This window comes from Lepidochelys kempii, chromosome 5, assembly GCF_965140285.1.
Source record: "Lepidochelys kempii isolate rLepKem1 chromosome 5, rLepKem1.hap1, whole genome shotgun sequence".
Taxonomy (NCBI): domain Eukaryota; kingdom Metazoa; phylum Chordata; order Testudines; family Cheloniidae; genus Lepidochelys; species Lepidochelys kempii.
The window spans coordinates 64442766-64458435 of NC_136384.1; positions in this window are offsets into that span (position 1 = coordinate 64442766).

Genomic DNA, 15670 nt, shown 5'->3' on the forward strand with positions numbered 1-15670 from the left:
TAAGGCATGCATTAAGAATTCTGTCAGGCCTGCTATTGATTTTAGGAAAAAACTGTACCACCTTGCAACAAAGATATGATAAAGTAATATATAAAACTTTCCAGGCCACTTTTGTTAAATTTTCAATAAATCAATACTTCTCAATTTGCTCAACTTCAAAGCTCTTGCTATGTAGGCTACACAAGAGGGGGGAAGGAAAACTTCCAAAAGGTGTGTGAAGCCAACACAATCAGATCATTCTTGGTCTTCTGAGCTGAACCCAAACAAATATCCCTGTCCACTCATACAGGGCCACCAACTATCACCAGTTGTCTCCATATCTCCCCTGTACTGTCATTGCATCTTGGTCCATTGTTAGTTTTCCCATATGGTTTGCACTAGTATAACAGATATCAGAAACTATCTGATGTATTCTGCTAAGAATCCTGGTGTAGTCTCAAAGGTTCCAATACCACTAACATGAAATAGATAAATATATAATAAACTAATGGACCCACAAGGCTTTCTAACCCTCACAATCAATCTGCCTCAACTCATGAAGAATCCAGTAACTTGAGTACTTGAAACATGAAAAACTCCCATGATAGCCTTGTTATAACTATTCTGACTATTTTCATGCTGCTTTTATGCAGTGGAGAAAAAGTGAAGGTACTGAGTCTTTCAAACCTCTCTAGAAGATCTAGGTATTATCAAAGAAGATCAATGTAACCTGTTAATCTGATAAATGTATTGTAAATCACCTTTGTCCTGTCTTGTTTGTGTGTGAACCGTATATCTGTGTCTGAACCCATCACAATGCTATAGTTTGAATTCAAACTCAGGAGCTATCTCCTGTTCAACCAATAATTCTGTTTCAACATGCAGTTTTGTTCTAGTAAGAAAATAAAGTGGGAAGCCAGATATTAAATTTGTTTGTATGGTGGACATCCTTATGTATATGTAATACAAGCAAAGTTTAGTTGTATTTTCCTTAGTTGTCTTCGCTCTGTGCTTCTAGTTTCTTCAGATGAATATCTATGCTTCTGCATTGACCTTCCCACTTATTTACCTACATGCAAATTTCTGTTAGGCCCATAACAATATATTTTCTCCCAGGTACATAGGACTCCTGATCCCACATTGCTATTACTTTTCTTCCTTTTGTATACATATGTTTTAATATCTTTGAATTTATTTCCATTCATATTACTAACCAACAATCCAAGAATTAGGCTAATTCCTTTCAACTGCAAGTATATAACATGCATTTTCATTGTACATATTCTCATAATATTCCTGTTCTTCCCAACCTAATTGTTATTCTCTATGTACTTATTTCTCCTGGCAGCCCCTCAGTACTTTAAACTCCTTACCAGTGCCAGCTACCCTTTTTGCAAGGACACTTACTAATTATCTATGTAGACCCCATCTATTCTGAAGTGCTTTCTAATTCCTCACAGCACTAAAAGCCTATCCCATCTATGCTATGCCTCAAGCTAAATTTTTAATCTTATATTTTACCATGTCTGCGGTTGAAAAGATATAAACTGTATCCCCAGTCCTACCATATGTCAAGGTTCAGCTAGGTGAAAGACCTCTTGAAATATTGTTACATAGATAATCTGTCCATTCCTCTTGCAGATATCTTCACTAATCTTCCACAAAAAAAGAGATTGTAATTACCCTGCTGGCATTACAACTGTTGCTAGAATAGAAGAGTAAGTTGCCCATTGAACTTGGCTTTTTAGGTATACTATTTTTTTGAAAAGCAGTGTAAATATTTAAAAAAAAACTTTCAATCAACAGAACAAACCAAAACCATTCCAGAAGGAACTACTGGGGCAGTCCATTCCTTAATGGTGATAAATGTGTGGTGTTGAGCTTCATCAGAAGAGAATATATAAGCCTCAGCTACAACAAAATACTTCTGGTTACTTTATATGAATTGCTGTAAGGGTACCATAATAATAAACAAAATTTACTGTCACACTGTGGTGCAGGCAAAGGCAGCAAGCACAGAGAAGCATGTCTGGTTACAGTAGTAGTAAGAGATTTATTAGGAATAATCCAGAAGTGATAAAGGCAGCAGCACTCCTGCTGGTGGAGCAAGACCCATTATGTTAACTCTTTAAGTGCCTGCCAGCAGATCTCCCCTCAGTTCAGAATCACTTCTACTGAAAAGCCAATGAGGTCTCACATGTAACTTTAACTGTAGGACAGGGTAGATTATCTGAATCACAAGACTGCCAAGAGGATTCAGCTGGCTCTTAAAATACTTCCTCTCTCATTTGGTTTGGGCTTTTCCTTTAAGGTAGAATTGGCCATTTTTATTAATGATCTGGACGATGGGATAGATTGCACCGTTAGCAAATTTGCAGATGACACTAAGCTGGGGGGAGAGGTAGATACACTGGAGGGTAGGGATAGGGTCCAGAGTGACCTAGACAAATTGGAGGACTGGTCCAAAAGAAATCTGATGAGGTTCAACAAGGACAAGTGCAGAATCCTGCACTTAGGAAGGAAAAATCCCATGCACCGCTACAGGCTGGGGACGGACTGGCTAAGCAACAGTTCTGCAGAAAAGGACCTGGGGATTACAGTGGATGAGGAGTCAGCAGTGTACCCTTGTTTCCAAGAAGTCTAATGGCATATTGGGCTGCATTAGTAGGAGCACTGCCAGCAAATCAGGGTAAGTGATTTTTTCCCCTCTATTCAGTACTGGTGAGACCACATCTGGAGTACTGCGTCCAGTTTTGGGTCCCCCGCTACAGAAGGGATGTGGACAAATTGGAGAGAGTCCAGCGGAGGGCAACAAAAATGATCAGGGGGCTGGGGCACGTGACTCACGAGGAGAGGCTGAGGGAACTGGGCTTATTTAGTCTGCAGAAGAGAAAAGTGAGGGGGGATTTGATAGCAGTCTTCAACTGCCTGAAAAAGGGTTACAAAGAGGATGAAGCTAGGCTGTTCTTAGTTGTGACAGATGACAGAACAAGGAGCAATGGTCTCAAGTTGCAGTGGGGGAGGTCTAGGTCGGTTATTAGGAAACACTATTTCACTAGGAGGGTGGTGAAGCACTGGAATGGGTTACCGAGGGAGCTGGTGGAATCTCCTTCCTTAGAGGTTTTAAGGCCCAGCTTGACAGAGTCCTGGCTGGGGTGATTTAGTTGGGGATTGGTCCTGCTTTGAGCAGGGGATTGGACTAGATGACCTCCTGAGGTCTCTTCCAACCCTAATCTTCTATGATTTTCTTCTTCTTCAGTTTGATTCTAAACTGCCCTTTTTTTTCTGTCTCTTTTTTCCCTTGGAGTTTAGTCTCATCCTTCCTCTTCTCCTTGACTATGGATTGATCCTTTCATTTTTGTTGGGCATTATTTTTTCCTCTTTTGACTTCTTTCTACAGGCCCTACCCCAAGACCCTCCTAAGCAACTGAATTTTTTCCACAATATAACCATTCAGCAGTGGTGGCCACAGAACATGGCCTATCACAAAGTGTATCACAGGCGGCTGTAAAGCTGATTACAGCCTTGAATGTGGACCACGTGAAGCCTGGGTTTGTGGAAAGGAAGCCCATTCCTCCCAACTTCACTATCACAGTCTGCAAGCTATTCAGGGAGCTGCATGTTTTTTAGACTCCAAGTGGAAACAGAACTTTGCTAGCAGACTCCAATTTGCTAATGAAGTAGCTTTGTTTTCATCTGCTAGAAATTCTATTTCTCTGAGACTTTCAGATCTCAGAAATTTCCTGCTGATTATAATATTCAGTAATCTGCTGCTCTCTAAAAAGTTGCCTCCTGCCCGTGTAACTGGTATGATTTAGTAACAGGTAGCACAGCTTTAAACAGGTTTAAAGAGATAGGCCATTTATAAGACATTGTGGAATGTAACTGACATCCCAAATGCCTTGGGTTAGTTTGTCTCTTGGGGAAAGAGATGGGAGTAGCTGGGATTGAGACAATACGGAAGAAAATGGGAGTTAGTGCTTAGCTAGTCAGATGGTTGAGCCTTATTGAGGATCAGATTGTAAACTAAGTTTTATGAGATCTGGTAATTGAAAAAAATAATCTTATGTTCATGATTCAGTACATAATTCTTTTGCACTTCACTGTTCCTGTGATTACACAGCATCAAAGAGTGAAATCATTCAGAGTAAATCCTAAGAAAACAGTTAAGCTCGCTCTCTTGTATCCTTCCTGACAGATCCAGAAAGAGTTAAGAAGCAGATAACTTGCATAATTAAAAAAAAAATAACTAAGCCTTGAGGTATGCTCCAAAGGAGAGCTCTGCTGCTGGCCCCAGAAAGGTTAAACCTAAAAGCCAACAACAGGAAGGTATCAACTGCCACAAAGAAATAAGGTGAGAGGCAGCCGCTTATTTTCAAGAAGTCAAGACCACTTGGGACTTTGACACCTAGAACCGTACTCGGCAGCAAACAACAAACTATCATAATGATTTGAGAAGAGGCGTTATCTGCTAATGGCAACTTTCCCATCTCAAGAGGTTACCTGTTGTATTTTGAGCCAATTAGGTATGCAATTAAAGACCTATCCCTATAATTTCAAAGCATTTCAGTGTTTCCCACTGAAGGTAATAGGCCATTGTAATACGATCCACTCATTGCTGGAGCACCTCCTCCTGGCTGCTCTGAGGATTAGCTCCTGCCAGGGCTAACACCCATTTCTGTTGCTTGCTCATACACCCTGCCCTCTCCAGTGTCTTCAGCAGACTTCCCATTCACTTCCCAGATTGTGCCATTTCCCCAGTGGCTGGTAGGGGAACCTGGGCCCACCTTCTACTCTGGGTTCCAACTCAGGGACCTCTAATCAGCAGCCAAGGTCTGCAATGTCCCCCCTTGCTGGTGTTTCCCTTAGCCTTTTCCTCCTCTACCTCTCTCATGCTTTAGCTCTACCACCCTACTGGATAAACCCTTCTTTCAGAGCCTGGATCCCCTAGGGTTTCTACTCTCCCCCTAAGCTTGTCTACTTGCTTCCCTACAGACACCCTCCCTATAGCTCTTCTCTGCTGTCAGTTTCCTTGATTTATAGTAGCCCCACCTTCTCCCTTTCAATTGGGCTCATCATCAATCTGGGGTTACTTAGGCCACCTGATTCCCATCAAGAGTGACTTATCCACTTAACTGGCTCTTTCTCAGCCTCATTTAGTCTTCTTGGGCTAGTGTGGGGGTAAAGACCCCATCACAGCATTCATGGGTCATGCATCAGTGTCAAAATTTAAGGGTGAGGCTTTTTCATTTGTTTTTCTCTATTCAGAATTGCTACCAGGAAGCTTATCATCTTTAAAAAAAAAAGTTTCAGTAACAAAAGAGAGCCAAATAGTGTTCTTTCTCTGGGGATCTGCCCAGAATTCATATTTCTTGGCAAAAGAAATAATTGCTTGGAGGAGCCGAACCGAAGGCCTGACAGAATCTCGGAAGAGTAAGCCAAGATGGTTTGGGCAAGGTAGTATTTGAGCCAGGTTGTTTAGTCTTTGAAAGGTCACTATAAACCATTGTTTGGTAGATGGTTTCTATTGTTCAGGCAGTATTGCTCTGACTGGTTGAGAGTCAAGTGTTCAAGGAACTGATTTTTCACTTTCAGCTTGAGCATGCATAAATCTGAGTACACACAGCTGAACAGACAGTTTGATGAATTAACACCTGCCCATGCATTTGAACAATTATGACACGTGCCTGGACAAGTGATGGGTTTACACAGGAAAATTCTATCACCTGCACATGCAAAGGTTAGTGCATCAAAAGTGTGCAGTATGCATGTGTGCTCACAGAGAAGCAGAAGCACAAGTGTATGAACTGGTGAATACTCACCAGCCTAAGGGAGTTTGACAAAAGATGATTAAAATCAGTTCACTTTCTGTCTAGCTTCCAAATTCCATAGCTCTAAATGTTATCAAGTTATTTGTCCCAAATCAGGACATGGTCAAAATCTCAAATTTTCATGATCTGAAAATCCAAAGAAAATTTCCAGCTGGGTCAAGTGAAGTATTTTGTTTCTATTTTAACCTTTTTTAGTTACATTCTTTATTATAAGTTAATTAAAGTTTCTAAAGGAAAAGTAATTTGGACTTGAGAAATGGAACTTTCCTTTCCCAAAAGTCCAACAGGAGGCCTCAATAATTTTGAAACTTTTTATTTTTTTTAAACTGGAAATTTATCAAAATTAACCCCTTTCCATGAACAGTTTAAGTTTTGACTAATCGGAATTTTCTGATTTGAAAAAAAAAAGGGGGGGGTGCAAAAAATTCCTGATAAACTCTAATTAGAATGGCATTAGATTTGTTTTAGCATTTTATCCTGTGAAAGTTTTCCACTTTGTGCTGAGATGCAGTGCCTCTTTGCATGTGAAATCTTGCCCAGCCTATATTTTTCTAGTGAAAGTGGGTTTTTTATAAAGAATATCTATCCAGTTGTCTTCAGTGCCTAAAACTAAGTATGTTTTGTCAGCTTATTACTCAGTGTTACAATCAGAAGAATGATATGACAAATGAAAGACAAAATATAGGGTTCAACAAACCTTCCATCTGGGACTTTCTTTAAGATTGTCATGTAGCTGAGTGATTGTAACATTTCTTCAAGAATTATCAAGAACATTAACATTATCTTTAGAAGTAGGACACCACTTAACTTTAACTGTAGGTTTTGATGATAGATGAGAAAACATGATTGCTTCCATCAGTTCTATCTCTAAATTATCCAACACTGTAACCTCCATTATTAATATAAAAAGGCACAAAACGAATTAGCCTTAAGAGGTTTGCATAGTAGGAATGGTTCACCTAGCAAATGAAGACACATTTCAGGGTCTTGATTCAACAGCCCATCTTCTATAATGCCTTCCTCTCAAGAATAATAGCTACTTCTCTTTTCCTGGATTCCCTTTGCCTTAGGAAGGGATACATTTAGCAGGCACTCTTCTCCTCTTCTTTCCCCCCACCTACCCCCAATGGGATAAGACTACCATTCCATTGAAATCCTACATTTCAAGGGCCTTCTGCATGTGGTGACTGAGATATCAGTAGAGCTAGTTGGGGAATTTTTCTACTAAATGTTTTTTTATCCAAAAATGCCAATTCACTTAAAGCAAAATATTTTTTGTGAAAGTTAGTTTTGATGAAAATTTTGTCAGGAAGTTTTCAGAAGTCAACAACAGAATATAAAATCAGACAGAGTAGGGGCTTGAACGTAGTTTTCCCACATCATGATGAGTTTCCCAGCCATTGGTATTCTTGGAAAAATGGTGCTCATTTTTTTTAATTTAATTTAATTTTTAAATTTCAGAATGTCTAGTTTTTGTTCAGATGTGGAATAAAACAAATATGGAACCTCAATTTTTTTATTAAATGGAATTATTGTTTTCTTAACTGCCCTAATCATTAGGAAGGCTAAAGAAACAAGATGGAATAATTTATTGAAAAGAGTTTTGCAAAAGTTGTCTGATAGACATGATATTCATTTTTTTTTTTTTTTTTAGTTCATGCACATCTACCTCTACTTTCTTTATGAACTTTTAAAGTTATGGAAGACTATACATTGAGATTACCACTGTAGCTGCACCACTGCAAATTTAGTCTTCTGTTTCATGATCTCTCTTGCACAAAAACAGCAGAAGCAATGATATTGCAAGACAAGTGCAGGCAATCCATTGCCATTTATGTCCTGCTTAGGCAACTCAAATAACTTTAACAACATTTAATAAACATTAGACATCTACTAGCAAAATAGAAACCTTCATTTTAAATTAACTTCATATCCTTCTGCTAATAAAATTTAATTAGTCTAAACCATTATTAGCCCTTAAAGTGCATTGCAAATTAAAATTTCATCAAGATCCTTCTTATATGCTGGAAGCTGCTAGAAATAAGAATTTTAGTAATTAAATTAAATTAAATGTTAGATCCATATGTCAAATATTCATATCAGTGTTTCAGTGGTTGCATATTTGCCTGAGGTTATTTTTCTACATGAAACTCCTCTGAAAGCTCATAATGTGGCCATCACATAAATTGAAAAGTGACTTTGTAAAAATTCCACCTTTTTCCTGAGGAGCACTACTCCCAGCTTTATATCTGCTTTTTTACAAGAACTAAGGCCAAGATTTAAACAAAACCAACACAAATAGGTGTCTGTTAGTCATTCAAGTCCTTATTTAGGTACTTATATAAGTGTCCTGATTTTCAAAATTACTGAACACTCATCAACTCCCATTGAACTGGACCAAATAAGTTTTACTACTACTTATTTCTGTTAGAACTGCAGAGCCCCCTAAAAGCTATGAGATGAATCCTATTTCTTCTTGTGTATCAACAGAATTGTCTACCATGTTCCATTTACTCAGTCAGTTACAATTGTGTAAGCTCACTCCATTGGGTTGAACAGGTGTCAATGAAAAATATAGTCTGAAGACAGTTGGATTGTATGGATATCACTGAGGGTATCATTTGGGCTACATAACTTTTATTTCTGGTGGCAATGTTTGACATCCAGATCCCAAAATGAATTTGCATGGCTAGCAATTAAAAATACAAACCTCATAAATTAAGCACATTTTAAGGAAATCACAGAGAAACAATAAACATGGTACATCACACTGCTGATTTATAGTTACTTTTTAGAATCAAAAGACACTTTTGAGTAAGCATGACTTACTCACCTGGGACCCATTGTAGTCCACATTATTCATATCACACTTTTATGGAAGAATCTCAAAATATATTCACTAAGGCTTTGTACAGTTTATGAATTCTGTTTGATGTTGGGGGCTCTTTATGTGTATCTTTGTCGGACTGCAGATCACTCCATTTCAAATACAGGCTTTGTCTGCTTTCTCTGTTGTCCCTTTACCTCCATGTAGGACTCAAATTTCAAGAAGTAGTGGCTTAAGGCTAACCAGAGAATGTGGTTAAAATGTGATGGTCCTCTATTCAAATAAAAGCACCTGAGACAAAAGGCTGGCTCTTACCCAGGAGAACTCTGACAGATGTTTGTCTAACCTACTCTTAAAAATCTCCCATGATGGAGATTCCATAACCTGCCTAGGCAATTTATTCCAGTGATTAACCACCCTGGCAGGAAGTTTTTCCTAATATTCAACCTAAACTTCCCTTGCTGCAATTTAATCCCATTGCTGCTTGTCCTAACCTCAGAGGTTAAGAAGAACAATTTTTCTCCCTCCTCCTTGTAACAACCCTTTATGTACTTGAAAACTGTTATGTCCCCTCTGTCTTCTCTTTTCCAGACTAAACAAACCCATTTTTTTCAATTTTCCCGCATATAGAGAATTTTTCAATCTTCCCGCAGATAGAGAAAGCAATTCATAAGTTTCTGGCTGTGCAAAAGAAAGAGGAAACTGTGCCAGCTCTTCCACCAGAGCCTGAGAATCAGGATCCTCCTGCTCCATCCCAAGATGCCTCGTGTGTTCCTGGTACTAAAAACAGCTGCAGTTACAAAATACAAGTTTGGTTAGATGTTTTCTTGATCTTTAATAATTTTTATTGACTTCTCTGGACTTTCTCCAATCTGTCAACATCTTTCCTGAAATGTGGTGCCCAGAATAGGACACAATACTCCAATTGAGGCCTAATCAGCACAGAGTAGAGCGGAAAAATTACTTCTTGTGTGTTTACAACACTGGTAGTCACCTGGTAGGGACCTGTTCTCACCTGTTGAAACAGATCAGGAGGCAACATGACAGAGGAGACTGGAAATTCATAAAAGGATAGGATTCAGCGTAGCAGCCGCGTTAGTCTGTGCCCGCAAAAACAACAGGAGTACTTGTGGCACCTTAGAGACTAACAAATTTATTAGAGCATAAGCTTTCATGGGCAACAGACCACTTCATCGGATGCATAGACTGGAACATATAGTAAGAAGATATATATACAGAGAAGGTGGAAGTTGCCATACAAACTGTAAGAGGCTAATTAATTAAGATGAGCTATTATCAGCAGGAGAAAAAATATCCAGTTTTGAGAGCTCATTCTTAATCTTTTCCTGTTTGCTGTAGAGGATGTTGAGCAGGTGGCTTCGCAGTTTCTTTGAGAGTGTGTGGCACAATCTCTCAGCATAGTCCGTGTGATATGTAGATTGTAAAGGATTTTTTACCTTTAGTCCTTTTGGTATAATATCCTATAAGCAACCAGGGAAAGATTAAGAATGAGCTCTCAAAACTGAATATTTTTTCTCCTGCTGATAATAGCTCATCTTAATTAATTAGCCTCTTACAGTTTGTATGGCAACTTCCACCTTCTCTATGTGTGTGTGTGTGTATGTGTGTATATATATATATAATATCTTCTTACTATATGTTCCATTCTATGCATCTGATGAAGTGGGCTGTAGCCCACGAAAGCTTATGCTCTAATAAATTTGTTAGTCTCTAAGGTGCCACAAGTACTCCTGTTCTTTTTTAAAGGATAGGACTTGCTCTACTTTGAGTCTTTGCCCAGTTTCATTAGCTCAAGATGAGGGGAGGTCCTGCCTACCTGAAATAGGCAGGCTCCTAAAGGAAAGGTGAGCTAGAGCAAGGGGTTGTCTTCAAACCCTGTCATGGGGTCACTCAGCACCTTGCATCTCCTTCTGGACGTTTCAGGAATTAGCTCAGTCCTAAGGATGTGCCCTTGGGTGATGGTGGCTCTCCCGTCCTCACCTCCACCTGCAGACCCGTTATGTCTTCTTTCTGCTTGGTGTCTGCTTTGTGGCACAGCCCCCAAGCTGTGTCATCATCCAGTTTTCCCCCTTCTCTACTTCTGGGAGACTCCTCCAACAAAAGTCCAGCCACTCTTCACGGCGGCTTGGCAGTCTACAGCTGGGCTGCTCCTTCAGTGGCTAATGGGAGGGCAGGCCCACCCACTACTCCAGGCCTCAGCCTAGGGACCCTGCAAACAGCAGCTCCCTGCTGCCTCTTCCTTCCAGCTCACTGTCTCTATTCCCTGGATAACTTCCCTGCAGCCTCAGTTCCTTCTGCTCCTGCCTCTGGCTCCAGTGCCTTTGCCCTCTTACTGGGGTCTCACCATCAGGAACTCTCCCTAGCTTCCCTGGTAACACCTGCCCTTCCCCAGGTGCTGGTCTCTCTGTAGCTCTCTAGTGTTGCGGTTCAAATACAAGACAGCACAAAGCTTTTAGCAAGCAAGCAGGCTGGTCTGCCAACGGACTTCTGCCTGTCAGCTTTCCACCCTCTCCTTTATTCTTTTCTCTCCCCCCGCGCATTACATTCTCCAACAATTAAAAGGAATACACTGGCTTTGTTTAACATTCTTATTTACCAATTTCTATGTACCGCATTCCTTGCTCTCGGGCCTTGAGCCCAGTCCTGGGAGGCTTCCCACGGTTCATGTCATCTGGGTGAGTTTCCAAGGTTCATGCCCTTGAGAGGAGCTGTGTGTGCACAGCTCCTACACAACACTCCGGGTGTGCCCTGAATGTTGCCAAGTGCATAAACCTTGAATGAATCCTACACTCTAGGAAGCCAGTCTTCTCCCTAGGACTCCCAGCAGTAGGCTCTTCCTCTCTAGTCTTGCAGCTTCCTTTAATATGGGCCAGCTGGGCCCTGATTAGCTGGTCCAGTCACCACCCTAACTGGCTCTTTCCCCTGCAGCCCTTCCTTTGGCTGCCTGCGATCAGCCTCCCTAGGCTGGTTTTAACCCTCTCAGGGCCAGTGCGGGGCAGGCACCCCATCACACTACCTTTACAATTGCCCAGCCCTGGGCTACTCTGGCGGGTGGAGTGACCAGCAGTGTAATCAAGACATCCCTGGCAAAATGTTTAAATTAAAGCAAGTTCCCTGGGTTTGATCTATAGGGCTCAGCACTGTCCGGCTTCACCACAATGCTCTTCCCCCTTCCACATCATATTTCCTATACCAAGGTTTGTAAATAATGCTTCAGAAGAGAGCCTTACATCTGTCTTCTTCAGTGCCTGTACCAGGGGAATCTTCCCCAGCTGGATACAAGGCTTTTAGGAACCTTTATGCTGCCTGGACCTTTTACTTGATGTAAAGGGACTGGAGGAGATGTGTGGTTCTTACTTTAGGTCTGGTTCTCCAGCCCAAATAGGGAAAATGTGAAAAGATCCAAACCCTACTAAAAGTTCAAAAATAACAGCCTAATAATAACCATCCCCACAAATCTTACAATGTGCAGTAAAACACAGTACTAAATATTAAATTCATTTATGATCTTTATTTTTACCAGAGTGCAAGTAATATCCAGTTGTGCTGGAAGAGCATGTTGTGACTGTTTGATATCTGATGATCTTAGGCGAGTAATTGAGATGTATAATAGCTGATACAATGGAACAGGTATTCAAAAATAATATAAAAGATGTGTCAAATGATGGGGCACTTCCATCCTTTATCTTTCAACATGATAAATAAGAATATTGTCACCAGATTAACTTAATCCACCCTGTTGACTAGGGGAAGATAAACAAGAAAATATGGCACTGAAAATAATTATATTTGATTTTGTATTCTATATGCATACTGTTTAGAATTCAAGGTAAGAGGTTAGCCAAATCAAACTGATTATGGGCTCTGCTCATAATTGGTTTGCCTGAAACATATACTTTTATGTGAGCAAGATAATGTTCAAAGGTGCTGATTTAAAATTTTGTTTTGCTTTTATTTCGTCATTAACAGCAGCTCTGAAAATTACTATATAACTATTATCATCCTCATTACAGTTCCAAACAATTACTGACATTGACTTGACCTTTCAGTGTAAGATAACCAAGCCAGATTTATGGTATTATCTTAGCTGAACAAAACTGTCTGAAACAGTTATACTCTTCATCTCTCATTTCAGATAATGATATTTTATTTACAATTGGAGCAAGGAACTAGGTGTCAGGAGGACTCTTGAGTTCTCTTCTGACACTTCAAGTAATTTGGGTCCCAATTCAGGACAGCATGCATGACTATGCTTTAAGTTCAGCCCAGGATTATGTGCACTACTTAGTAGGGATGTTTTCCTGAATTGAGGCCATGGTGTGAGACAGTTGAAAAATCAGTTTATTCTCTGAACCTTCATTAACCCATATATTAAAGTTGCATGAGTATAAGAACTAAATATAAGTGAACAATTCAGAAGCATTGCAAAATAAAGCTTTAGCATTTAATTTTAAATTTTCAAAAATGTTCCAATGTTGCAGAAAAAAAAAGAACTTTTGCCATTTTACACTTTAAAATATGGCTGACAACTCCTATAATAAAGTGACTATCAAATTGCTTTGTGAGGGTTTTATTTTTGATTGTACCAAAATGCCTCAAATATGTAATTTTTCTCAGTTTTATTCTACTCCCTCTGGGTTTTTAATCTATGCTCTTCACTGTGCTATCTGAATACTCAGAAAGATGGGTTTCCTGACATTCCAGTGTTGTTTGCTAAGCCTAAGATCTGAAAGTCAAAGTGATTTCTTTGTCTTCTCTTTCACCAGAAACCCTGAATTATCTGCAGAGTATTAAGTACAATTAAAGTTCATATAAAGCCTTTGTACAAATGTAGTTAGAATTTAGTTGACAATTTGTTGATAATGCATGAATGAGATGAGAATTCATCTCTCATTCCCATATTCCCACACACATTACTACACATACACAATTGCTCCAAAGGGTTAGCAGGAATAAAAAATTGTAAAAACTCACTTTTGCCAGCTACATAGGCAGGTAGTATTTGGAATACATACAAGGAGCAGATTCTGTATTCCCAAAATATCCATATCTGTAGTCTTTAGCCAAGTCATTGAGTAAGAAGGTGACATTTTTACACATAGTGGTTGACATCAAAATGTTAATAGTATCTATAATTACCACAGTTTTTCCCACTGACTTTATTATATCATAATTATCTATTTGTTTTGCAGTATTGCTTATTATGTTACACCTTGTCTAAATACAAAGTGAGACCCAGTCCCTACCCTGGTTCAGACTTAAAAAAAAAAAATCATAAGCACACTTGGGGATTGTTTACCTGGAGAAACTTAATGGTATAATAATACCAGTGTAATTATTTTTATTTTGTAATAAGAATGTCCACATAGGAAGTGATACCTGCTTAACTATAGTGATATCATACTGACATAGTTATACCAGTAAATTTCCATTTTGGCAAGCCCTGAAGATTGGTGGGGGGAGGGAGGGATATCGTGTATAACCAGAGTATTCAGGAGGATGGTATGCACACATTGTTAACTCCAGGTGCTCTATACTGGAGTGTTAAATTAATTGCCCTTGCTTATTCCATTGCTCCATGGCTCCTCCTATCATTGCCTAAATTCTAATATAGGAAGCAACTATGGTAAGTGTGTGTTTACAGGTAGCCAACATTTTGCTTTTTAATGACTTTTTACTGTAACCACTTCTTACCATTACATTTTATGATTCTTAAAAGAAAAGTGTTACATAAATTTAGAACAGTAATTTATTTAGTCTAAATCTGTAATCCAGTCTTATCACGAAAAAGGTCCGATATTTTTCTGATGCGGCAGCCTTAACTAAAACAAATTTTTAGAGTGGATTGCAAATTTCATTGAGTCTGCATTCCTTGTTTTCAGTCAGAGTTCAGATATTCAAGGAATGAGTATCTGCCCTTTAACATTTATCATTTTACTCTTTTCTTTGGCAAAGTACAATACTGCTGGGGGGCGAGGGCGGGGACAAAGGTTTCTATAATCAAAAGCCACAGGTCTTCTTTTATGAAGTAAATTTGAGATTTAGCATATAAAACAAGGTCAAAAATGCTCAAAGCTTTTGAAGGATAAACTTAACATGTATTTTTCCAAGAACTACAGAAAACCAGCCAACTTCTTTATTTAGGTTTTTAAATGTAGGATTAACCAAGCCAAACCCCGCTAGGAACAGACTTCTTTCTTTTTACATCTGGTATATCATCAAATTTAATGGTTCAAATTTATTTGGACACATAACAAAAAGGACCCCTCTTTATTAATCATCTGAGCTGTTTTACCGGGTGCCACAAAAAAAGGAAAAGAATCATGCTTGCCTGGATTGTTACTGTTGGGTTTCCCTTAATGTTTGAAACTAAATGGTGTATCATTTCAGATTGAATTAAATATTTCATAATACCTATAGCAGTCCCGGCCTGCTCTAATTATTTGCATCTTCATTTTTTTCCTAAGAATTCTTTGCCTTCTTTATAACACTTTGTTTTTCACCTTTAGGGAATGATTAGTTCCATGTTCAAAATCCATAACTAATCAATGTCCCTCTCCTACTCTACATCCATCAGTTCATTGAATCACTGGTGGGCCAAATTTACTTTCCCCTCTGCTCTATCATGACAATTTGACATTTCGATAGAAGGAAACCAATTAAGTCAGACAGTTCAGAAAAGCAATGGAAAAGAAAGTTTATTTTAGATAATCTTTAGTATTGAGGAAAAAAAAAACCCTTCAAATGTCAAACAATGAAGAGATTTGAAAAAGTGTCTAATCACTGTAAATACTAGAGCAGAACAAATAATTCATAGAGAATCATGTGGATAGCAGCTCACACCAACCAGTTAAAAAAAATCAAGCTTTGCAGCAGTGTTCTTCAACCATCCAAGGAAAACAGATGATCCTTATTAGAGATTCAGTTCTCAGAAGCATTGAAAGAACATTTTGCAAGGGACAAACAGACAACAGGACAGCATGCTGCCTCCCAGAGACAGGGTGCTTTAAGA